The sequence below is a fragment of the Herpailurus yagouaroundi genome, unplaced genomic scaffold (assembly GCF_014898765.1).
Source record: "Herpailurus yagouaroundi ecotype Mexico unplaced genomic scaffold, PumYag 208, whole genome shotgun sequence".
Lineage (NCBI taxonomy): Eukaryota > Metazoa > Chordata > Mammalia > Carnivora > Felidae > Herpailurus > Herpailurus yagouaroundi.
Window position 1 is genome coordinate 5,155,342 of NW_024412439.1, and position 25,527 is coordinate 5,180,868.

General features: G+C 44.5%; 1 long non-coding RNA gene across 9 annotated transcripts in view; it reads left to right on the forward strand.

The window, feature by feature from the left end:
• Positions 1-7,589, forward strand: part of LOC121015876 (uncharacterized) — a 183,420-nt gene extending 175,831 nt beyond the window's left edge. For 7 of the 9 annotated variants that reach the window (XR_005784014.1, XR_005784013.1, XR_005784017.1 and 4 more), the window contains 2 exons: positions 2,567-3,617; positions 6,794-7,589. This is a non-coding gene — a long non-coding RNA (uncharacterized LOC121015876). The remainder of the gene's footprint in view (positions 1-2,566; positions 3,618-6,793) is intronic. The other 2 variants (XR_005784015.1, XR_005784018.1) reach the window with 2 other exon arrangements.
• Positions 7,590-25,527: the final 17,938 nt, after the last annotated feature.

The window sequence follows — 25,527 nt, forward strand, 5'->3', positions numbered from 1 at the left end:
ATGTATTGCTTATTTCTCTTATGATTAGCTTTTTTTCCCGCTGAAGCAGTCCTGCTCTAGTCCATGAGCATAAAAAATTCTTTGATATGATTTTCTAGAAGCTGTATTGTTTTATCTTCCACACTTAGAATTTAAATCTACCTGGAACTGATTTGTGTATATGGTGTGAAGTAAGGAATCATGTTTTACTTTTTCTTTCCATATGGCTATCATATTCCTAAATAATGGGATATATCATGCTCATGCAAGGTTAGACCCAATATTGTGAAAATACCAATTATCTCCAAGTGGATCTATACATTTAGTGCAATTCCAATGAAAGGACCAGCAGGTTTCTTTGTGGAAATTGACAACCTGATCTCTAAATTCCTTTGGAAATGCATAAGACCAACAAAAGTACATTCTTGAAGAAAAATAATGTAGGAAGATGTATTCTACTGAAGATTGTATTATACAATCAAGGAACGGTAATTAAAACCAGGCAATATAGAGACAAGGCCAGACAAATAGACCAGTAAAATAAAATGGAAGTTGAGAAATAGATTCTCATATATGGCTACTCAATTTAAGAACAAGATGACATCGCATAGCAGTAGAGAAGAGATAATCCTTAAAAGTATTCTAATCTTAGGGGCACCTAGGTGGCTCAGTTGGTTAAGCGTCCAGCTTCGGCTCAGGTCATGATCTCACAGTTCATGAGTTCAAGTCCCACATCGGGCTCTGTACTGACAGCTCAGAGCCTGAAGCCTGCTTTGGATTCTGTGTCTCCTTCTCTCTCTGCCCCTTCCCCACTCATGCTCTGTCTCTCTCTTTCTCTTTCTCTTAAAAATAAATAAACATTAAAAAAAATTTTTTTAATACTCTGATTTTTAGTTTAATGTAGTAATTGAAGTTAGAAAGGTAGTAAGTCATAGTTAGATATTTTAGATACGTGTCATTTTCAAGTATGATATCCTTTGATGTTTTGTAGTTTTAATGGTGATAGTTAAGGGAAAGGTCTGGGATGTTTAAGGTTCAAATAAATGCAGTCAGTTAAAGCCTGTTGTTCTAAACATCTGCCATATGGTTGTGATTCTACCATCTCGATAGAAGTATATCTTGATTGCAGACAAAATATGTGATGAGCCAAGGAAGTAACTGAGAACTTCCTTTGAGACTAACGCTGTTCAAATCTCGTGCGGCTAACGAAGGTGTACATATGGTTGACCTTTCTGGGGTCAAATTTTAGAATTCACATGTGCCGATCAAGTCAACACACACAAAAAGAGAAGGAAAAAGATGGGTGTCTGAAAATAGTCAACGAGATGTGTGGTCAAGGGGTACAGAACCTTGGAGGAAGTAGCCATTGGATTGGACTCGTGCGTTCACAAAGCACTTCTCAGAGAAGGTGGATTTGTGTTAAGCCTTGAAATAGGAGTAGGTTTTGGAGAAGTACATGGATGAGGGTAGAGTCATCCCTGGTGTAGACAGACATGAGAAAATGAAAGACGGGGAAATGAGCATTCTATTTGTCTATATGCTGGGGAGGGGGTGTATATATAATGTGTGGGGACAAGCAGCAGAGTGGGGTAGAATATTTAGGTTGATGAATAGTAGAAAATAGCTTGAGTTGATAGACTGGAGCCATGTTACAGGGGAACTTGAAAAATAGCAGAGGAATTCGAATTTACATAAGAAGCAGGAGAGAGCTGGGACTTGTTGGTACCGTATCACTTTGTCCCCAGTCCTTAGCGGAGTGCAGGGACTATCAGACATACTCGTTGATATTTGTTGAATAAATAAACAGGAGAAATAGCAGGATTCAAGAAGTAATAGCCAGTCTCTGCCCTGGGTTAGCACATAAAACCCCTAATAGAGCCATCATCCCCCACATGAAACGCTTCCAGGACACGGATGGCTGCTGACACTTAGGAATGTTCGAAATCAGAATGGCTCACATAGTCACGGACTTCATGGTAAGGAGTGTTGCACTGACAAAACACTGATCATTAACTGCCATTTTATTTTCGTTATTTTTAAATTTATGTTATTTTTTAAAATTTCCATTTTATTTTCATTACATTTTAATTTATTTTCGAGAGAGAGCATGTGAGCAGGGGAGGGGCAGAGACAGAAGGGGACAAAGGATCTAAGGTGAGCTCTGTGCCAACAGCAGAGAGACCCATTTGGGGCTCAAACCCACGAACCGTGAGATCATGACCTGAGCCAAAGTCGGATGCCCACCTGACTGAGCCACTCAGGCCCCCCATTCATTTCCATTTTAAAAAACCCAAAGGAGGGGCACCTGAGTGGCTCAGTCGGTTAAACGTCTCAGCTCAGGTCTTGATTGCAGGGTCGTGAGTTCAAGCCCCGCGTTGGGCTCCATGCTGGGGGTGAAACCTACTTCAAGAAAGAAAAGAAAAGAAAAAGCCCAGAGGGAAAACAACTCGCTTTCTGAGTCCTATCCTCCAGTTCCAACTATATGTTTTAAGAGACCATGGAGATGATCAACCCAGGAAAATAATATGGGATTTGCCTTTTTTTTTTTAAGGAAGACATCGATAATAAATGCTATTTTTGGTTACAGGTTTATGCTTCTGCCTGTCTGCACATTCAAGGTTAAGTTCATAAGATGTGGGGGTCTAGCACTCCATCTGTTCATTCCCGTACTACAGAGAAGGGCAAAGTCAATACCTCACCCTGCAGGTACCACCTGATGATGCCTTCCTAATCACCACTCCCCTCTAGCTGCCACCTGTCCTGGATCTCACCCAAAGACCCTTTAGGGGAAGGTGAAACCCTTCATTAGCACCTCAATGAGCTTCACCCTCCTTGCCTGAGAATTCTTTCCCAGGGCATGAACAGAAGTGTCAAGTCCAGTAATTGGGCCAAACGATACTGTTATACTGTTCTCTTGTGCTGTGCCCACAGCATCCATGAGGCCCCACAATTGCTCGTGGAATCCCCAAGCTAAGAGACCAGAGAGAGAACCGTCCAAGCACACAGCATTTTCCAGTTGAGGAGACGGAGCCTCCTGGAATGACTTGCCCAAAGACACACACACCTGGTTAGTGGGGCGGTGGGAACAAAGCCCAGACTCTGCCCCTAGCCAGCTGTTCTCACGCTTAGCCACCCTGCCTTGCTCCTTTCTCATGGCTCACCATATGGTAGCCCTGATTTTTGCCTTCATGTCAAGTCAAAGCCGTGCGCTTGTCACAAAGTGAGTTTACAAGGCTGATAACCCACTGCCCCACATAGTACGGTCCCTCACGGGGCAGTTCTGTGGTTCCAGGCTCTCCGGGCAGCTGCCCAAAGTGAATCAAAGCTGGAAAGTCTTGTGACTTGAGGCCCTCTTGGTTGAAAATGACTTCTCTCCAGGACATGTGGCCCCCGACAACGTTTATGCTGAGTTGCCTGTGCAGCATGGCGAATAAGGGCTCTCAAGCTGACAGGCTATGAGAGCGATGGTCTACACTGCAGAGCATCTGGGAAATCCAAAACCACAAAATGCAAATGGATGGATGCAAGGCGCATCACCTTCATTGTCAATGTCGGAAAAGTGTATCTCGCTCCGGCCAACGTTTGATGGAATGTGACACCCGGAAAGGACATGGTGCCCCACAGCCCTCCATTTCCAGGTAAATCAGTGAAAGCCCAGAAAGGGCAGGTGACTTTTAGTGGCTGAGTGGGAATGACATCTTTTCTAAGACTCCTGGTCTAGCGTTCTTGTAACTGTGTTTCCGTTAGAAGAAAATGCTTCCATGAAAGTGGCATTGAGTTGTTCAGATTTTATCACCTGGTATAAAATAAGATTTCTAAAAACCTCGTAAACTACTTTTATTGATTTATATTAATAAATTACTTTATTGATATAATTTATTAATATTTATTTAATTAATTGTTTTTATTGTTTGTTTTTGGGAGAGAGAGATTGTGTGCAAATGGGGGAGAGAGAGGAAGAGGGGGGGAACAGAAGATCCGAAGCAGGCTCCAGCCTCCACGCGGACAGCAGTGAGCCTGATGCGGGGCTTGAACTCACAAACCATGAGATCACGACCTGGGCTGAAGTCAGATGCTCAACCGACTGCGCCCCCCCCCCCAGGTCCCCCCAGTACTTTCTCTGTCCTTAAAACTCCTAAGAGATGGGGCATATTTTATTGAACACCGCACAATTCTGGAACCCCAGATCCACCTCCCTCATTGTAAGAACAAAGGCAAACACTATAATCTCCAGGGTCTCTCGTCCCGATTGTCTCCGTCTCGATAAACAGGACCTCGATTTCCAGTTGTTCAAGACCAACACTTAGGACTCATCTCCGGTTTCTCCCTTTTGCCTCCCACCTCCCCGCCCCCCCTTCCCCGCTGCTGGCCCTCTTGCTTCTACCTCTAAAGTTTATCTTGACCCCATGGGCTCCCTCTCCCTGCTCACCCTGTCCGTCTACCCCATGCCATCCACCACCCCTCCTTCCCTCACCTCGCCTTCTCTGCTAGCTTCCTGACTGGTTTCTCTGCCTTGGCTCTTGCCCCACTAAAACCTGTTTTCTACACCAGAATTCACACCAAAATTTTCTACTTTTTTTTCCCCCCAATTAACTAGTTTAATTTTTTTTTTTTTTAACTGAGAGTTTGTTTTTAGGGCAGCTTTAGGTTCACAGCAAAATTGAGTGGAGGGTACAGAGATTTTTCCCACATGCCCCTGCACATAACCCACCCCCGCTCACATGGGCTCGTGAGCTCTCAACATCCCCCACCAGAGTGGAACAGTTGTGAGAGTTGATGACCTTGCATGGACGAATCCTTATCTCCGCAAACCCATAGGGTTCGCTGGTGGTGGTGTACATTCTCTGGGTTTGGGGCAGAGGGTTGTTTTTTTTTTTTTTTTTTTTTTAAACATAACTCAGATCCTGTCTCACTCCAGCTGAGAAACTTCCGGCTTCTCATGGCCCCGGGCATAAGGACGTTCCCATCTCAAGGCTTTGGACTTTCCATTTCTGGCATTTGCTGGGCGAGAACACTTTTCCTCACCTCTTTCCGTAGTTGGATCCTTCACATCCAATGCCGTGACCTCAAAGAGGATCTCCTGATCCAACCTATTTGAAAGTGGCCAATTCCTCCTTCCTTTCCACTTCTGTAATATTTTCTTCAGGGCTCTGAGCCTACTCTGCAAATCTCCTGTTTCTCAAATTCATCTTTCTTCCCCCGTTATAATGTAAGACCCATGCCCCCACGACCTGACCTTGTCCCCTATAGGCACCTGGTAAGCACTCAGTACAAATCCGTTGAGTGTTGAATGCTAGGTCATACCAAGCATTTCTTAGGTTGTCATGCATAGGTACTTTATAATCATATTATATGTCATCCACGTACTGACCCTAAAAAATACAGGTTCAATTATTCCCATGTCATAGATGAGAAAACTGAGAGAGAGGTTAAGGGGCTTGACCAAAATCACCCAGTTGGTGAAGTTCACCCTCAGGAGCCTGGCCTAAAACCTACGCCTTAAGCCGCTCAGCCCTACTGAGAGAATCCGTGATAATTGGGTACCTTCTTCTATCTGACTGCCTTTGTCTTTACAGATTATAGACTAAAGGGTTCACTGGGGATGATAGAAAAGATGGCAATTCTTCCTTCAGGGATTTCCTAGTAAAGCTTTCTACGTTGGATCTATGAGCAGAGGAAGGAAGTCCAATTTCTTCCCTAGCCATAGCCCTCAGGGACCCTTTGGGTTCCGTATGATTTCATTACTCTCTTCCTCTCCTGGGGTCTCCGCAGCTCAGGGCTCCCGCTACTGTTAAGTTCTGCCCTCCCTTCCATTTCTTCACCTCTGCCAAGGACCATCTCTTCACGAGAGCAGTGGACCAGGGACAGATGAAGTTAGGAGGGGTGTGGTCCGTCAGTAACTACTGGTGGAAAGTTGGGCCTCCTTTTCTTCATCTGTAAAATCTGAGGGACAGTCTCTAAGGTCAACTTTCAGGTTTACAATATTATCACTCAAGAGGTGTTTTACTTAGCTCTTGACTGAGGGTTTTTCTCCGGTCCTCTTTGCCCCGTTTCCTCTCTGTCCATGCTCTCATTTCATGGGTCTTACATACCAACGTTGGAACAACATCATAAACCAGACCAGACAAATTCTTCGGATGCCAAGGTATTTGGCAGTATATGACTCCCCTCCAGGGAATTTCCAAAGTCAATTCATTCATCCATCCATCTATCCAAGAAATAATTACTGAGCACCTACTATGTGTAAGGTCTCATGTCAGGCGTTGGGAGTATACATGGTCTGGACCCTCATGGAGCCAGTAGGAATAAAGTTACTATTGGAGGAAAATCACAGAAGTCAATGTGAGAATATCACAGTGACAAGTACCATCAAAGGGAAGTGTATGGTGGTGTGAGAACAGACATTGGGGGTGTGGAGGTTGACCTAACAGGGACAGTCAGTGGGGACTTTCCTGAAGAAACAACAGGTTCACCAGAAGACGAGTGGTAAGGGTGTTGTAGCCAAAAGGAATGGCCTATGCAAAGGTCCTGTGGCAGGAGGTAGCATCACATGCTCTAGGACCAAAAGCTCAGTGTGCTTGTTGTGCAGAAAACATGGAGAAGTCAAGGATGACAAGGAAAATGTAGGGAGACCAGAAGTCAACAGGCCAAGGCGTCTTAGCCCTCCTGCAGAAGACTGTCCTCACCCAGTTAGAGGTCCTCAGACATGGTTCTTCCTTAAGCAACCTATGAAAACTTTAGCTTGGAGAAAGGACAATTAAAATTCATTAGGGTTTGGTTTTTTTTTTAATCCTTTCTACATAACTGTGCTAAGAGACTTGTTTGGAATCGAGAAGAAAGTCCCCATCCATTGTCAATCGGCACCAAGACCTGGACATAAGAAATCCAGCAAAGAATTCATTCCTGTCCTGCCCTTTCTGGCCACGTTGCAGAGGATGGCTGTGTGTGTTGTGGCAAACTTCCCGCTCCCAGTCAACCAAATGAAGCTGTACAGACTGAATACAAAGCATTTGCTAGAGAAAGAAAACCAAAGAATCAGAGACGAGACCAAAAGCTAGAAGGCTTTGCCTCTCAGTTGCTCAGAGGGATCACTCAGAGGCTGTTTTCCTCTGGAGAAATAACATAATCAACAGAGGCTGGAAGTTCCAAAATAAAGTTTAGAAAAAAAATAATAAATGGAGGTGATTCAAAACAGTGGTAATTACCCATTCTTTCCCCATTCTAGATGACTCACACTGGATCAATAATCCAAATGACTTTCTTCTCATTAGTCCCAAATTGGAAAACTTTGCCAGGGTTGTAAGAAGGAGAGTTGATGTGCATTAGCTGAATTCAGTTTCGAATTCAGTTTCGTGGATGCTAAGTGCCCCCACAAGCTTAAAATAAAATACCTGCTTTACAGACTTGTCTATAATTCTCCATGGCAGAGGAGATAACTGAGCAAGCTATTGCGGGGGCCCCCCCCCCGCTGGTTCTAAGCAAACAAAAAATAATAATAATAATAATAATAATAATAATAATAAAACACCTCTGCTTCCATCATCTGGAAATTGAGATGCCAGCACGTCAGTCTTGTGAAGTGTGAATGTTAGTGTGTTAAATAAACATTTTAAAAAAAAGGAACCCGCTTGACAGTTATTTTTAAGAGTCTGGCATATATATTTTTCCTTCATCCAAAGAGCTCAAAATTGGCTTAAGTGGAGATTAATTGAAAAAAGTTCACCTCCAGAGTATGATTAAGCCTGGAAAATTTTAGCCAATAGGGGAATTTTTCATAAAATTATGACTGAGTGGAAATAGTGCTATAATGGAAGTCTGTGTATAATGGGCGCCATTAAAATTATATATGTATGTATTTGAGCATCGGCAGGTAACCGACTTACAGGGTTACAGTGCCGTGAAGGGTTTCTGGTGATATTATAAGCTACAGGCGCAAAGCTCAAGTCATCCAAATTCCTAAATGGAATTACAGTTAGATTAAAAAATATTCTTGCCATAATTATACACCAGGCACGGTTTGGATCTTACAATTAACTTCTCTGTGCACAGGCTTCGCCTACCTAGTAATGGGTAATCCGATTCATATGTAATGGAATCAGAGGATATTCAGAATAGGAAGCGGTCTCTGACTTCCTAGTTTGTTTTCAGTGCAAAATGCATGAGGAAACCAAATAAACCAAATAAACACGAGGAACGGCCATCTTGTAAATACCGCCCGGCAGCAGCTTTGGTGATCCGTAGATACAAAAGTTCAGGATGGAGGCCAAAACTCCAGCGTCTTAGTCTAGTACTTTCCATGGTTTGGGATTTCATTCCTCCTCTGGTCAGCTTCTCACCTGCAGTTTATAGGGAATCCTAGAATTTTTATGTAAGAGGAGCGTAAGGGTGTCTCTTTGGTTGCAGGATAGGAGTAAGTAGGTAAAATGGGCTTTTCGCGCTGGAATGTGGATCTGGGGGTCTTGCGGGCACAGATTCCAATCTATCGGGTCTGTGATGTGGCTCTAAGAAACTCCCAGGTGATCTGTTGTGTTGCTCCCAGGACCTCACTCTGAGGACCAAGGCATTAAGAGGACTTGACTCACAACTGGATTGGCATGAAGGCCCCAAATGTTCCTTAGATTGTGTGTGTGTGGAAAGCCTCTAAGGTGATTGATGAAGGTCAGGGGTAGGTCCTTCCAACAAGCCCTTGGCTTGCCTCCTGACCGATCTCAGTGACAAATGGGTATTAAATATAACTGTGAGATCCCATCAGTAGGATCTAGACGCAATCAGTCTGAAAAGATCATCTGCCCATCTGCTGCGATTCACCCAGCATCCTGAACTCTTTTTTCTTTTCTTTATTCTTTTCTTTCCTTCCTTCTTTCCTTTAACTTTTTTTTTTTTAATTTTTTTTTAAGGTTTTATTTAGTTTTGACTGAGAGAAAGAGACAGACCATGAGCGGGGAAGGGGCAGAGAGAGGGAGACACAGAATCCCAAGCAGGCTCCAGGCTCTGAGCTGTCAGCACAGAGCCTGATGCGGGGCTCAGATTCGCAAACCGTGAGATCGTGACCTGAGCAGAAGTCGGAGGCTTAACCGACTGAGCCACCCAGGTGCCCCGAGATCTTCTTATTATAGTCCTACCAGTCCCTGAAATTCTCCTTTTTTTTTTTTTCCCCCTCTCTGTTATCTCTCTGTTGTTCAGATTGGATTTCTATTGTTCTGTCTTCCAAGTCACTGATTCTTTCCTCTTTCCGATCCTGGTATTGAGCCCATCCACGGAGATCTTATCAATGAATTTTCTTTCTTTACTTTTTATATTAACTGTATTTTCCCATTTTAAATCTGCCATTTGGTTCCATTTCCTGGTGGAGGCTTTTTGTTTCTGCATCTGTTTTAGGCTTTTTGTAATTGCTCATTGAAGCATTTTTATTAGGGCTGCTTCTGCCCGATTATTATTTAAAAAAATTTTTTTAATGTTTATTTATTTTTGAGGGAGAGAGAGAAGCAGAACACAAGCAGGGAGGGGCAGAGAGAGAGGGAGACACAGAATCCAAAGCAGGCTCCAGGCTCCGAGCCGTCAGCACAGAGCCCAACGTGGGGCTCGAACCCACCAACCGCCAGATCATGACCTGAGCCGAAGTCAGACGCTTCACCGACTGAGCCACCCGGATACCCCTGCCTGATTATTTTAACATCTTCTATGTTGGTGTTGTCCTCTGCTACTCCCTTTGAGGTCTCACTGGTTCCTGGTACAGTGAATGGTTTTCAGTTGAAACCCAGATATTTTTGTGTTACGATATGAAGCTCTGGGTCTTATTTAAACTTGCTGGTTTAACTGGGTTTTTTTCTGACACTGCTGTGGCAGGGGACAGGGGCTGTGTTCATGTTTCTGCCAGATGGAGATGAAAATGCAGGTGTCCACTGATGCTTAGGGGAGCAGGTGGATTCCTCCTCTCCCCCCGGGGGTCATAGGATTTCTAGTTCCCCTGTGGTCTCCACAGACACTGTGAGGGGCCGACGGGCTTCTCACCAGCCCGTGGGGATAGAAGTCCCTCCTCCTTACTGCCTTATTGTGGCAGTGCCCGGGGGGTGCACTGGGGAAGTTGGGCACGTTATTACAGCGGAGGTGGGCTCCTAGCCCCCTTTGCAGTTGGGGTTGGGGTGGGGCCACAGTTCTTCTCTACGGCGTCTGGCTGGAGTAGACAGGTCATTGCCTAAAAGTTTTCTGTCTTGTTACACTGCCCCTTTCTGCTCCTTTGACTGGCGAGGGTAGGCTCTTTGTGAGTCTGTTGCCGTCTCCTGCTGGCTTCTCCAGCCCCAAGGCTAGAACATATGATACAAAAAGAAAATCGGGGCCTCACTACTGTGCTGTGCCTCTGGTTCTGGGGTCCTCAGCAGCCCCCCTTCTTCTCTTCACCTTCAGGCTCTTTTACTGTCCTTGTACTGAGTGGGAGAAGTACATTTACTCATCTCCCCGGAAGCAGAAGTCATTATAATTAGTTCGTTGCCATGATTTCGTGTTCCTATGGAAAGACCCAGGTCCTAATTTACTTCTGATGGTTGCTGGTCCGGGTATAGGACACATGTCTTGGTTTAGTGAAGTGTGACTGCAGACATGAGTTAAACAGCCTCCCAACTCTGACTTTCAGAGGATTCACAGGGACTATATCTACATTACTTCGTTGATGTTTTCGCTTGTTTGTTTGTTTTTGTCACAGAAGATATATTTCAATGACCTTTTGCGTAGGGTGAGATTACTTTTCTCAACTTGTAAAAAAAAACAAAAAAGAAGACTTACGATCTCATATGGCGTCAGTGGTGTCAGAAAGATCCAGGTTGCTTCCATCTTTCTGATGTGGCAAGCTTAGCTTCCCTCAAGGGTGCAGCAGGGCTGCAGTAGCTCCAGACATCACATGCAGAAGGAGAGGGGGCACACTTGTGTATAATCATATTTATTAGAAGTCTCCCAACAAGGTTTCTCTGCACCGCGTTCGCCAGAATGGTAGCACACACGTGGGGCCAGCTATATAATTTGTAATGATTTGTGGGGCCCAGTGCAAAATTAAAGTGTGGCATCTCTTGTCCAACAGTTATTAAGAATTTCAAGATCGCAGCGAAGCATTAAACCAAGTGTGGGGTCCTTCTGAGACCAATGCCCTGTGCAACTGTGCAGGTTACGTGCCCGCAAAGCTGGCCTTGTCCAGGCCTATGATGGAACTAATTTCAAAGAGAAAAGGGTCCTAGATTTATTGCCGAAATTTGGGGTGCCAGCAGCCCTTCTTGAACCATAGGGAGAGAGGGATGGAAGCCAAAACAAAATCAAGGTGTTGTGATTGCAGGGGGGCTGGCGGTGCGGGAAGGCTTTCGGTTGGGCATCGATACCGTCCAGTTTGAGTGTGAGTCTTTCTGCTTGCGTCATATTTTACTACCTCCCCAAAGTTCCTAGTTCTGGATGTAGCTCAGTTCTGCCTCTTTGTGCATTTGAGCAAGTGTTTTCATTTCTCTGAATTTAAATTTTCTTATTTGTGAAATCAGAATCTGGGGTGTGGCCCTCATGGCCATGTTATGTCCATCACCAGAGGGTGGAACCTTGACCCTCTGTCTGGATGAGGATTGCAAGTCTGTAATAATTTCTACTCCTTCTCTATTATGTGGTCAGGGATTTCCTTGGGCTGACGAGGCCCTGGGGCATGTTGGCATGCTCTGTTTCCTGCATGTTGTGGGGGCTGAGGGAGGAGGTAGGGAAAAGGCTCTGTTTCTTGTTTCCGTCACAGATGGAGGGGCAGTGTGATGGAGGGAACTTTCGTGTGAAGTGTAAGTCCTAGGCTGTGGCCCAGAGACTTGGTCCCCCATACCATCCGAGTCTCGGGCATGAGAATGGTGCCCTTTCATAGTATGTATTTTGGCTCATACGCTAGGCTACGTCTTAGAGCATGTGGTAGATGGTAAGTTGGCCACAGGTATGTCTCTATTTTCCGTAACCATCTGTGTTACATTGTAGCTTCTCTCATCAAAAGTTGGAGATTTTAGGAGCACCTGGTGGCTCAGTCACTTAACTGTCCAAGTCCTGGTTTTGGCTCAGGTCATGATCTCACAGTTCATGGGTTTGAGTCCCACATCCGGCTCTGCGCTGACATCGCGGAGCCTGCTTGGGATTCTCTCTCTCCCTCTCTCTCTCTCTCTCTCTCTCTCTCTGTCCCTCCCCTGCTCGCTCTCTCTCTCTCAAAAATAAATAAACTTCAAAAAAAAATTTTAAGTTGGAGATCTTATCTCCACCTGCGAATCTAGGTTGGCCTTATGACCTACTCTGGGCGATGGAACGGTCATAAACGTGGCTCAAGAAGAGAACTAAAAGCGCACATTGCAACTCTGTCCTTGCTCTGGATTTTGGAGCCTTGAGACCCGCACATCCCAGGCCGGGACTGCTTGGAGTTGGGGGTGCTGTAGAGCTGAGGACCCCAGAACAACCAAAACCAACCACCCACCAAACACCAGATCCGTGGAAGCGGTCATATCTATCCGTTTCCCATCGCTGCCATAAAAATTAGCAGAAACTCAGTGTATCACGATCATGGGGGTGATATCCCATCACCTTTTCTATATTTTATTGATTAGAAGCAGGCCACGGGTCCTGCCCACACTCAGGGAGAAGAGATGACACAGCTGTGCGAACGTCAGGAGGCAGGGATCATGGGGGGTCGCCTTGAAGTCTGCCCACTGCTACCTCCAAAGACGTAGAGAGTGAACATAGGAGCTCTGCCTTCTTTGCTGTCCTCCAGTCAACAGATGTGAACTGCAGCCAGTCACTAATCCTCTTCCTCAAGGCTTTTGCCCCAGAAAGATCCAGGGCAGCTGACTGTTTTCAGGTCATTTGGATCCAAATGGAGAGGTGTCTTGGCAATTCGTAAAAATGACACTGCGTCTCATGAGGATAACTCTAGTCAAAATCACCCTCAGTGCCCTTCCGCGGAAAACGTGTCTTTTCTCTGCTCTCTTAGAATGTCTCTTAGAATAAGGCTTCTACGGGGCCCCTCCAAGACGGTTAAAGATGTGCTTGACAGGCTTTGCCTAATGGAGCAAAATAAAAATTCACTCGGGAAAGAAAAGTTGATCAAACGGCAGCTAGAAGGCGAGTTGCGTAAACGAACATGGGGAAGAACAGAACCCAGTCACGAGCTTCTAATTTTGATTACAGATAATTCTTTTTGAAAAAGCAGAGACTTGCATCTAAAGCCTTTGTCCCCCTCTCACACATCCCTCTGTTCACTGCGATGGTACTAAAATGGGTTAGAATGCACGTTTTCCCGGTTTCTCAATTTCTTTCAGCCTTCGCTCAAATTGCCTTCACAATGGCGCATCCGTATGTCCAAACAAACAGACAAGTGAGGAGATTAATGAACTGATCTTTGACCTGCTAAGTATTTATTCCGGGGCTCAGGGGGGAAGCGTGTCTGTGCCAATGAAAATCCCAAAACTGTCTCTGATAATTTGGTATTAAAGAGAGCTCTGTCAAATGCCTCTTGAGGCAGACAGAGCATCACCCTTCTCCTGACCCCAAGCTTCTTAGCCGTTATGTTCCCCCCTCCCCATTCAGAAGGACTGCAACCTTCTTTTATTCCTTTACCATCCTTCCCCTAAAAGAGCTTTTCTTTAACAATACTGGCTGCCTTTTATTAAGCACTTACTACATCAGACACCGGGTTCAGCTATTTTCATCACCATCTAACATTCTTGAACACTCACCCTATGGAAAGCAATCTTATATTCTTTCTTTTAATTTTGGCACTAGCTGTATGAAGCAGGAATTTCTAAACGAGCGTCCGCTATTTACTCCTTCCTTGAGTAAATGTCAGAAAATGGAAGGGAAATGGAATTTTATTAAGAACTTGATTAGATGAATATGGCTCTTGGACATTTGCTATGTGTGTGTCCTTGTCACAGCAGCGTAGGGAATAATTGGTGCTCCAAGCCAAATGCTGTTAGAAAGAGAGTCATTCTTTCTGGCCCTCTGATCACTCCTTAACTTCATATAGGTGTATGTAGTCGGCACATGCACATATACACTTGCGGGAAGGCAAGCCCTCTCTTTCTTTTGCATCCAGGGCTCCTATAATGTGACAACACTGGGCTCTAGAGGAGAAAGGCACAGATGTGGATCAGGACGAGCCTCAAAATACACCAGAGTGGTTGGGTACGGAGTCGAATGATGAGTCTGTTGTGGCTGCTAGTGTCCAGACATGATCTCTCCGTGTATCCCCTGTTATCACATGGCCGTCTTCTCCCGTGTGTCTGCGTGTCTCTTCTCTTCTTAAACCGACAGCAGTCATATTGGACGTTAATCAGCCCCAGCACATGGGAGTTGAGAGCCACGTAAGGCATGCAGATCATAGTGTAAGAGCCACAGATGACCTTTGAAGGCTTATTACAATGACACGACATGATCCATTTCCCTTGTGCAATCATCCGGCTATCAGTGCAATTAATAAACAGGTCATTTACATTATAGGTGCCAATTATTACCCAAGAACTTGTGTGACAGATATATTGGAAGGGGGGTGAGGGTCCTCAGGTGAATCTAGGCTGGCCCTGTAACTGTTACGGTGAAGAGCAAAGGAATACAGGTAACCTAACATTCTGGTTCTTTCGAGTTCAGGCTTTAACAGACTGACAGCTTCTGAATACTTCCTTTTTCAACTTCCTTCTTGGAAAGATGCTGCCATGTTGTAAGGAAGACCAAGCAGCTATGTGGAAGGGACCCCATAGAGGAGAACCGAGAACCTTCACCAACAGCCCCGGCTGAGCTCCCAGTAAGCATCCGTGGCCAACTATGTGGGCCTGGCCATTTGAGACTTTGTAATACTCCTGTCAAAACCAAAAGAAATAGAACCATCCATCTAACCGACAGATGTGAAAGAATAAACTGTTGTCCATTCTTTTTTTTTTTTTTAAGTTAATTTATTTATTTTCAAAGAGAGAGAAAGTGCAAGTGGGGAAGGGGCAGGGAGAGAGGGAGAGAAAGAGAATCTGTGTCAGCACAGAACCCGATGCAGGGCTCAAACTCTTGAACCGTGAGTTCATGATCTAAGCCGAAATCGGATGCTGAACTGACGGAGCCCCCCAGGCTCCCCTACGACTGTCCTGGGGGCCACCAGGAAAGACTGCTGTGTTCTCCATGCTGCCGGCATGTTCCATACATGTACTCAATCTTTAGGGTTTCAGGAGCTACAATGCGCTGCAAAGACAGCCACATATCATTTGATTCCATGCCATTTCAATCTGATCGTGCTACCATTTTATTAATTTGTAGGCTCTAGATTACATTTTAATGGTCTGGTTTGCATTCTCCCGCCTCTATTTTTCTGGTTGATAGAATTTTAAAAGGATATCTGTTGTGCTAAAGATGACTTTTTACTTAGGACGCAAAGTCACTGGAATGTGTGCTAGCAATTTTTCTTAGGTAATAACCTCCCCTATCTTATCAAACCAGGCTTTGGTCGCAGAAGGGCTTTTTTTAAAAATTCAATTGTTGTTTAACTTTGCCATTTGTTGACTGGCTGAATGAATAACTCCCTTTCACACCTCATTCTGACTCCTCACACATTTGTCTTTAACTCTGGAGAAGTCTGGAGTCTGGAGGCCTGGCCAGAGACTAATGAGAAATTCTGATGCTATTCTACAAGATTTTTAATAAAGAATCTATTTCCTCTAGTGGATGGAGTAAGGTGAAGGGAAGCCGTGTGCCAGGATATAATTGCCGTCACCATCAATGGCAAATATTTAATGAGTGTCTCCTGTATTTAGAGTCCTGTGTTATGTCTGTGGCAGTGGTACTTAAGTGGGGGTCATTTTGCCTACGCTCATTTTCCGGAGAACATTTCTCAATGTCCGGAGACATTTTTAATTGTCACAGCTGGGGGTGGGGAGACACTGCTGACACCTACTGGGCAGAGGTCAGGAATACTGCTAAACACTTACAGTATCAAAGGCGATCCTTTTCAGCAAAGAATTACCAAGCCCAAAATGTCAGCAGTTCTGGTGTATGACTATGAAGACATTGAACCTGGACCCCTCTCGTCATGGAGCAGCACCAGGACAAAAGGAAATGAGGATGAATTATGGGTGGGATGAGGCATGAAACAGAGAGGGGTCAGCCAAACCTTGGCCCTCACCACACACAGTGTTTCATAGAGTAAAGTCATCCATAGTAAGGAAGGGCACTCAACCGTGAGACCTGATGACCCCAAGGACAGAGACCGGAGGAAACGAAGAGTCATAGTGTTTCTCTGGGTTTGGGGTGGAGTCCTTGTTTTCGTTTTCATTTTTGTTTTTCTATATTCCTCCATTTCTGGACAGAAATCTCATCTAGCACCATGGACTTTAAAAAATCTCTTGAGGCTGATGACTCCCAAATTTCTATCTCAAGACCAGTCTTTTCTCCTCTGATGTTTGGACTCACACACCCAAAGAGGTTGATTTTATACTTCCATGTGGATGTCTTGTAGATATCTCTAATGGAACATAGCCAAAATGGAGCCTTTGATTTTCTTTCCCAGACTTGTTCCCTATCCCTGCCCCCCCCCCCACCACCAAATATTCCCTCTTCCAGTGAATGCTGCACCATCTTGCCAACTATTGAGGACAAAAACATGATTCCTCAAATTTTCTAAATACATACATCAAATAGGTAAGGTAATGGTTACCTTCATTCTTCCCTCTTGCCCCATTTCCACCCAATTTAACGGTGATGCCCACATGGACATTGGATCTTGTCATTTCATTGTAATAGGTCTTCAAAGGTCATCCATGGCTTTTACACTATGACCTACATGCCTTATCTATCTTTCAAATCCCCATGTGCTCCAGCTGGTTAATCCAATATGACTAGTGCCATTATAAGAAAAGAAGAAGAGAGACACAGACATATAGGTAGAAGATGGCCATGTGATGACTGAGGCAGAGACTGGAGTGATGTGTCTACAAAGCAAAGATTGCTGGCAATACCAGAAGCTAGAAGAAGGAAGGAAATAGTCTTCCCTAGACCTTGGTTATTGATTTCTAGCCTCCAGAATTGTAGACAATAAATTTCTGTTGTTTTTAGCCTCCCTGCTCATGGTACTTTATTACTCCAGCCCTAGGAAACTAAGACAGACTCACTGCTCTCATCACGTCACTCCCTCTCAGTCACGCTGGCCATTCTTCTTCCTCACCACATCAAGCTCACTCTTCTCTTTCTTTGGAAAAAAAAAATGTATTTTCCCTTGATGTTCTCGTGCTGATTCCTTCTTGTCATCCAGATAGCAGCTTAAATCTCACCTCCTCTGAGAGGACTTGTCAGAAAACCAAACCCAATGTAGTCAACACCCACTATCTATTCCGCACCACCTGGCACCTGGTTCCGATTCTCTGCTTACAATGTAACACTACATGACCCTTGTCTTATTCGTTTGTTTAGTGCCAGGGACCACCTCTGCATGTAAACCCCATAAAGCAAAATCCTCTTGTCTCCTGTGAATCCCTGGAATAGTTGCCCCCACTTTGCAGATACTCCATGAATGTTTGTTTACCATAAATGGGCCAGTTACAAAAATGAAAAGGTCTTCACCAAAGTGAACCTGGTTTGAGCAACCAGACAGTCGGGAATAGACCAGGAGTAGTTCGACTGGATCTTTGAGACAGAGAGGGTAGAGGCTTTTTGATGAAAGGAGCAAGAATCCTCAAAAGAAGATCGCCCTCCTACCGGTGACGGGGATCTCAGCCCGTGTTCAGTGCTGAGCCTCCGGCGGGAGGGGACGTGATCGGGTGTGTTCCATCAGGCCCACCGCTTTTCCTCTGCAAATATTTATGCTCTGAGCTCCCCCTCGCCCAGGCCTGATGGGAGCCCGGGAAGGCTGTGTGCTAGCACAGGGCCTAATGGAGACATCACACTGCTATTAGCACAGATGGTTGTCATATGTATGCAAATGAGAAACAAATTGAATTTGGTGTCCTCTCTCACCAGCTGTCCTATCAAGGAACGCTCCCACAGCAGCCAAAGAGCTGCTGCTATACTACTCATCTGTCACCACAGATTAATTACAATGAGGACATTAATCACCATTTGTTTCTAGTACAAAGGAAAATATCTTGTTTTTCAAGTACGTCCTGTTAAAAGAAGGTGTCCGGCCTTGTAGAAACAAGGCCCAACAAGGGCTTGAGGCTTCATTAGTTAGGGACAAGAGGCCAACGGCTGGTGAAAAGCCCTAGGCTGTGCGCTGCCTTCAGAGCTATTGGCCAGTAAGGAGTCGAGGAGAGGCGGCGAGCCTGGGGAACAAGGAAGGACAACTAGCTAACTCTCACTTTATCTGATGCCCCAACGGCCTGCAGTTTAAAGGTGTTAATTAACTTTGGTTAGTGGATCTTCCAGCGGATCACAAGGCACCCAAAATAGGTGTTTCCGATGGATTATTATTACCATTGTTTGGTAGAAGGACAATGGGTAGGACACCAGCCAGAGATTCCAGAGACCAGCCTTCCCTCTTGACCATTTGTCTAGTCCTTGTTTAGAAATTGGATTTGAGTAATGGTTTTTCATCTATTGGGAAAGTCAGCACCCACGTGACTATTTAGTGAATACAATCGAAATAGATGTCTGAACATAACTTTACATACAGTTATGGTAGATGAAAGGATTCTCTGAAGCCTTTCTACACACTCACGTTAAGGAGGTTCTGATGAGGGGCACCTGAGTGGCTCAGTCGGTTGAGCGCCCAGCTCTTGATTTCAGCTCAGGTCATGATCTCATGCTTTGTAAGTACAAGGCGCCCATTGGGCTCTGCACTGACAGTGTGAAGCCTGCTTGGGATTCTTCCTCTCCTTCTCTCTCTCTTTCCCTCCCCTACCCCCCCTTCTCTCTAAATAAATAAAATTTAAAAATTATTTTAAAAAAGAGAAGGTTTTGATGAGATTGTCTCTGCTCCCTGCTTTCCTTATATCACCACCGTGAGATTCGTTCCTTAACTACCCACCTTTAGCTTTTGTAGGTTGTGATGCTCAATTTTAGCCATTCATGTGTTCATTCATTCATTCAACAAACATTTGGATGCTGTACTGGATGATAGACACACCTATCACCAGATGTCATCCTGGTTCTCATGAATTTTACTACTGTCTAGTAGGCAGATAGACAGTAATCAAATAAGCACAAAAATACGTATGAAACTTCCATCATGAGTACGGACTGCAACAGAGAATCACATGGCACCATGGGAACATATAATAGGAAGATCCAACTTTCTCTAGAGTAGAGGAAGCTTCCTTGAAGAAAGGGCAATTATGTGAAGATCTGAAGTATGACGCATAGCTAACCAGGCAAACGCAGATGTCAGCAAAGTCCCTGTGAAGAGAACAAAGCTCTAAGGTAGAAGAATCAATGGCTTGCTCAAGAAACTAAAAATAAGGGCAATACAAATGGTTTTCAGAGTGGCTTGGAGAGATTCGTGACCAGAGCACAGGAGGGTCCTTGTAGGACCTCTTGTAGGTCCTCTTGAAGAAGACTGTCTTTATTCCAAGAACAATGGATAATCACCACAGGGCTCTAAGCAACACAGGGAGCTGATCAGATTTGCATTTTGAAAAGCTTATTCATCTTTGACATGAGAAACATATATTGGTTCATGTAGTGTCCTTGGCTATGAAGAATTTTGGACCAAGAGTCAATCATCTTGGGCTTCCATACTGGACCAGGTAAGGGATTCGACAGAAACGGTATTTTTCTATAGAGTAACTCCCAGGTATAATAATGAGTGAGGGGGGGAATTCAAAGGTTCAGTGTTATTTCAAGAACTGAAATACAGTTGGGTGGAGGGGAATCAGGAGCATTTAAGTCAAGTTTTGTAGGAGTCTTCTCTTCAGAGGATACAGGGTCAGTTTTTTGGGAGTCGGGAATTTCACAGGGGAGACGAACCAAGGTGGAGAAGTGAGAACAGAGAAATGAAGACGGCAAGAGGGGTGCGTCTCAGGGGCATACGTGAAGGAGAGGAGAAATCACCCTTGGGAATTTAAGCTGTGCTGCCTGCCAACTTCTAGAAGAAGTTTTTTCAAGGTTGGCTAATCAAGGTTTCCGGGTTGACAATGGTGTTAGTAGAAAAACAAGAAGCTGCTCTTCACAGTCAATAATTAACATGAAATTTGTGTTAATTCTAACCAGTATGTGACCACATACTTTAACCACAGTATATTAAAGGAGGCCTGTGGGAATAAAGTCACATCAACAGCAGACACTTTAACCTAGCATAAAAAGTTGACAGAAAGTAGCAATTATATTCTTTGTGTTGTATAAAATAGAATTCTAGTTGCCCAAAGGAGCAATGAAAATATTGGAGAGAAAGGGACGTCTGATAGATTACAGAAATCTAACCGGAGGAAAATAGTTTTATTTTATTATTATTTTTTAATATGAAATTTATTGTCAAATTGGTTTCCATACAACACCCAGTGCTCATCCCAAAAGGTGCCCTCCTCAATAAGGAAAATAATTTTAAAAATACATGTAAAGATATTCATCAAGAGATGGGGGAAAAAAATCAACCCACCCCCACAAGAGTAGTGATTTAAAAAATAGTCAACTATACAAAGGACCACTATGCAGTAATTTTTTTTTATTTTTTTTTAATCTTTATTTATTTTTGGGACAGAGAGAGACAGTGCATGAGCAGGGGAGGGGCAGAGAGGGAGACACAGAACCGGAAGCAGGCTCCAGGCTCCGAGCTGTCAGCACAGAGCCGACGCGGGGCTCGAACCCATGAAAGTGAGCTCACGACCTGAGCCAAAGTCAGATGCTTAACCGATTGAGCTACCCAGGCACCCCTATGCAGTAATTTTAAAAGGACGATTGAGATGAATATTTATTCGTGTGAAAATATGTCCATGGTATAATCCACGGAGTGACTTAAAAATATTATTTTTCACCGTTGGATCCTATTGATATAAATAAATATTTATAGAAGCCTGATCAGATGGGGACTATCTTACCTCTTCGCCACCAAATTTACAGACCTGACTAGTTTGTGTGGTCTCCATCTTCCCTCTTGGTTCCAAAGAGGAGGGATCCCCATTCCCATCAAAGGCTGACCTTGATTTTGACTCATCTGGACTCCATGCCTTCTTGTTTCCCCTTACTGCACCTGCAGGAACCATGGTTTTCTCCTTCCTCGTGAAACTCTTCTTTTCTGTTAGGACATCCCCATCACTGTAGTCAAAAGCTCTCCATTCTCCCATCTCCTACAGCCACTGCTGCGTCATTTATGCTCATCTCTTCAGAGCAGAACTCAAAAATGTCGCTGTGAAGTTCTTTCCACCGCGGCTCACTCCAGTCTGGCTTCTGTGCCTACCACTCTTTTCAAGGTTGCAAACCGCTTCCCTGTTGTCACATGCATTGGTCACTTCTCTAACCTCATTTGATTCACCCATGGGCATGTGGTACCCTTGACCTTCTCTCAAAACCCTTCGTCTCTGGCTTTCTTATCTTCAATGGCCACAACTTCTCAAATCGATGTCCGATGTCGACTGTTTCAAAGTTTGCCTGAGATTCCTCTTTCCCAGATTCGGTGCTCTCAACTCTGCCTGTACATAAGCATCATCTGGGTTTGGCTTCTAAATGCAGGGCTGCCTGGGCCCCAGACAAGGGAAATGAGAATCTCCAGGTGTGGGGCTCTGGCTTTCGCAGGTTTTTGATTTTTTGATTTTAGAGAAAGCACGAGCGGGGAAAAGGGACAGAGGGCATGAATCTCCAGCAGGCTCCAGACTCAGCTCAGAGCCCCACACGAGGCTTGACCCCACGACCCTAGGATCATGACCTGAGCCCAAATCAAGAGTCAGATGCCCAACCGACTGAGCCACCCAGGTGCCCCCTGGCTTTGGCAGGTTTTAAAAGCTCCCTAGGTGACCCTTACGTGCACTCAGAGCTGAGAACCACTGCCCTATGTGGTCTCATTCAGTTCCACGGTTTTACATGTTATTATCATAAGGCCAAATTACTACTAAATTTATAACTTCAGCCCCTGGGCGGAGCTCCCTGGGAGAACAGAGCCAGTTCAGTCTGAAGGGAACTCCCTGTCCCTTGATGGCCCTGCTCTCGTCCTGGGACTGGGGGCGGGGCGATCGACGCTAACATAGCAAGAGAACCACACTGGACTTCTTTGACATCTCACACTCAGCACTCAGAAGAGCAGAACTTCTCGTTCAGAAACATCTGCACAGATTTCACAAATCCCTTAACCTTCACTGGCTCCACAGTGACATCGTTTGGCTTGGACAAAAGATGAATAGAGACAATAATGCCTTCATTCTAAATCCTTATTGGCTGTGCAAGCCTCTCTCATGCTACTCCAAGTTTACAAGGCTTCCATATGAATATGACCTCATGTTCACCTCCCCCCCCACCCCCCGCCCACCATCAATAGCACCAGGTAAATTCTCCTTTGGCTACTTTGCAGTTCTGTACCGTTAGGATCTGGGTCAATCTGTTCTCTGATAACTGCCTTCCCGTCCTATTCCAGACTCTCAGGGACACTTGCTAGTTTTTTTGAGGTGACTCCCTATTCACTCCCATATCCTTGTGGGATGGTTAATTTTATGTGTCAAGTTACCTGGCCCACAGCTACCTTGTTTGGTCAAACAAGGTATTGGTCAAATACCTTGATATTTGGTCAGCCATTATTCTGGGTATTTCCCTGAGAGTGTTTTTGCATGGGATTGACATTTGAATCAGTAGGCTCAGTAAAACAATCGCTCTTCCCAATGCAGGTGGGCCTGGAAAAATCAGTTGACGGCCTCAGCAGAACAAAAAGTCTGACTGTCCCCCGAGTAAGAGAATTCCCCCTGCTTGACTACCTTCAAACTGAGACATCAGCTATTTCCTGCCTTCAGCCTCGAATGGAAACATTGGCTTTTCCTGGGTCTTGAACTGTTTTAAGGCCTCCTAAAGCTGGCCTTATCCGTGGCTGAATGGAGTTCTTTTAAAATGTGCCCAGGGGCGCCCGGGTGGCTCCGTCGGTTAAGCGTCTGACTTCGGCTCAGGTCATGATCTCGTGGTTTGTGAGTTCGAGCCCCGCGTCGGGTTCTGTGCTAACAGCCCAGAGCCTGGAGCCTGCTTCAGATTCTGTGTCTCCCTCTCTCCCTGCCCCTCCCCCCACTTGCACTCTGTCTCCCTCTCTCAAAAATAAATAAACATTAAAAAAATATATTAAAATGTGTCCATAACAACACCTACCATTTATGAAGCTCCTCCTCCATGTCTGCCATTGTAAACCGTATCACCTTCGGTCCTTGTGCAAATCATTGCAAAAAGAAGTAAATGTTTTTGTGAGCTCAAAGTCGCAGAGTTGACCAGCAGCAGAGCGGGAATGTAAACAGCAATGTGTGATTTCTGAGTCAGGGCCCTCTCCTACCCATTTCATACTGGACCCACCTACCATCTCTTTCCTGTCCGTGTGCCTAAACGCAAACTGCTGTTAACGTCCTTCTCGAAAGGCGGGTGCGACACAAGCTTACGCTTCTACATGTATATCTATATGCACATGTATTATTTTGGTGGGCATAAATAGTACCACACTAGACCTAGCTTTTTCCTTTTTACACTTTGCTTCTTACTTTCAATGATAAATCATGGAAGTGGGGTCCCTATCAGCGTAGTTGGAGAGCACTTTTTTTTTTAATGTTTATTTATTTTTGAGAGGGAGACAGAGCGTGAGCAGCAGAGGGACAGAGAGAAAGAGAGAGGGAGACACAGAATCTAAAGCAGGCTCCAGGCTCCAAACTGTCAGCACAGACCCCAACGTGGGGCTTGAACCCACAGACCAGACCACGAGATCGTGACCTGAGAGGAAATCAGATGCTTAACCCGCTGAGCCACCCAGGAGCCCCTGTCACCTTTTTAAATACTTTTTTTCAAATTTACTTGCCCTTTTGTGGACTAGAGGAGTAAAGTCAAGCCCCTATGATTGTGTCTACTTATCTAGGTATTTCCTGTTCATTTCCTTTATGATATGATAATAATACATAATAACAGTAATAATGCTGTTATTTGGCAAATAGTCAATAACTTTTAGGGCTTCAAACTTATTCTTTTCAAATGTTCTTCTTTGATTCATTGAAGTCTTTTTACCTGGAATGTAATTTTATCTCTTAAGATCCTGACCAATTTTTTGTTTGGGTTTTTATTTGCCTGTCTTTGTGTATTCAACCTTTCTTGGTCCTTTTGAGTTAGATTCATCTATTCACACAGTACAACTGGGGTTTTAGGGATTCCTGGGTGGCTCAGTCTGTTTAAACCTAGGACTCCTGATCTCAGCTCAGGTCATGATCTCATGGTGTATGGGATTGAGCCCCACATCAGGCTCTGCACTAACAGGACAAAGCCTGCTTGGGATTCTCTCTCTCCCTCTCTCTCTGCCCCTCCCCTGCTCACACTCTGTCTCTCTCTCAAAAATAAATAAGCATTTAAAAACAAAATTAAAAAAAAAAACCTGGGGTTTTTCTCTGTGATTGAGCCTCTTTTTTTTTTTTAACGTTTATTTCTTTTTGAGACAGAGAGAGACAGAGCATGAACAGGGGAGGGGCAGCGAGAGAGGGAGACACAGAATCAGAAACAGGCTCCAGGCTCTGAGCAGTCAGCCCAGAGCCCGACGCGGGGCTCGGGCTCACTGACCGCGAGACCGTGACCTTAGTCGAAGTCGGACGCTTAACTGACTGAGCCACCCAGGCGCCCCGAGCCTCTTTTCTTTTAAAGAGTGAGCGGTGGCCATTTATATCACAACAAATAATGTTTTTGTAGTTCCATAATACATTTTATGTTAAGTCCTGTGTTTTTCTTGATCTCTTGTGTGGGTGTTTTTTAAAATCTGTGTCTATCATTGAATTTTCTTGGCATCTGGAGTGTGTTTTGATAATTTGGAAATGTTACACTTCAAGAATTCGTTTTGTAAACGTAAAGATGCATATTATACATTTATGTATGGCATTTAAATATCTATGTAAACATTTAAATATCTACAAAAAAAAAAAAACCCAAAATTGGTATGTTACAATATCTCCACGTTTTCCCCTTAGCTTCAACAACCCAGTTTTAGTTGACTACTATTTTTCAGTGTTTATCTTATAGCTGTTAAGTATACTTATAATTTCATGACTCAATATTCCATCTTTTTAAAAAAACTTTAAGCTTATTTTACTTATTTTGAGAGAGAGATAGAGAGAGAGAGAGAGAGAGCATAGGAGGGGCAGAGAGAGAGGGAGAGGGAGAGAATCCCATTGTCAGCACAGAGCCTGATGTGGGGCTCGAACTCCCGAACTGTGAGATCATGACCCGAGCCAAAATCAAGAGTCAGTTGTTTAACTGACTGAGCCACCCAGGAGCCCCGATATTCCATCTTTAAATGATGTCTTGCCTCACCCTCCATGGCTTTTGAGCTTCTGTCTGCCTTTTCCTTCACATTTTTGTTGGTGATTTCATTTAGCACATTTAGAGTTTGAATTACTTTTTATTCTGAACCATTATCCACTGTTATTTTAATCTTAGCCTTACAATTTC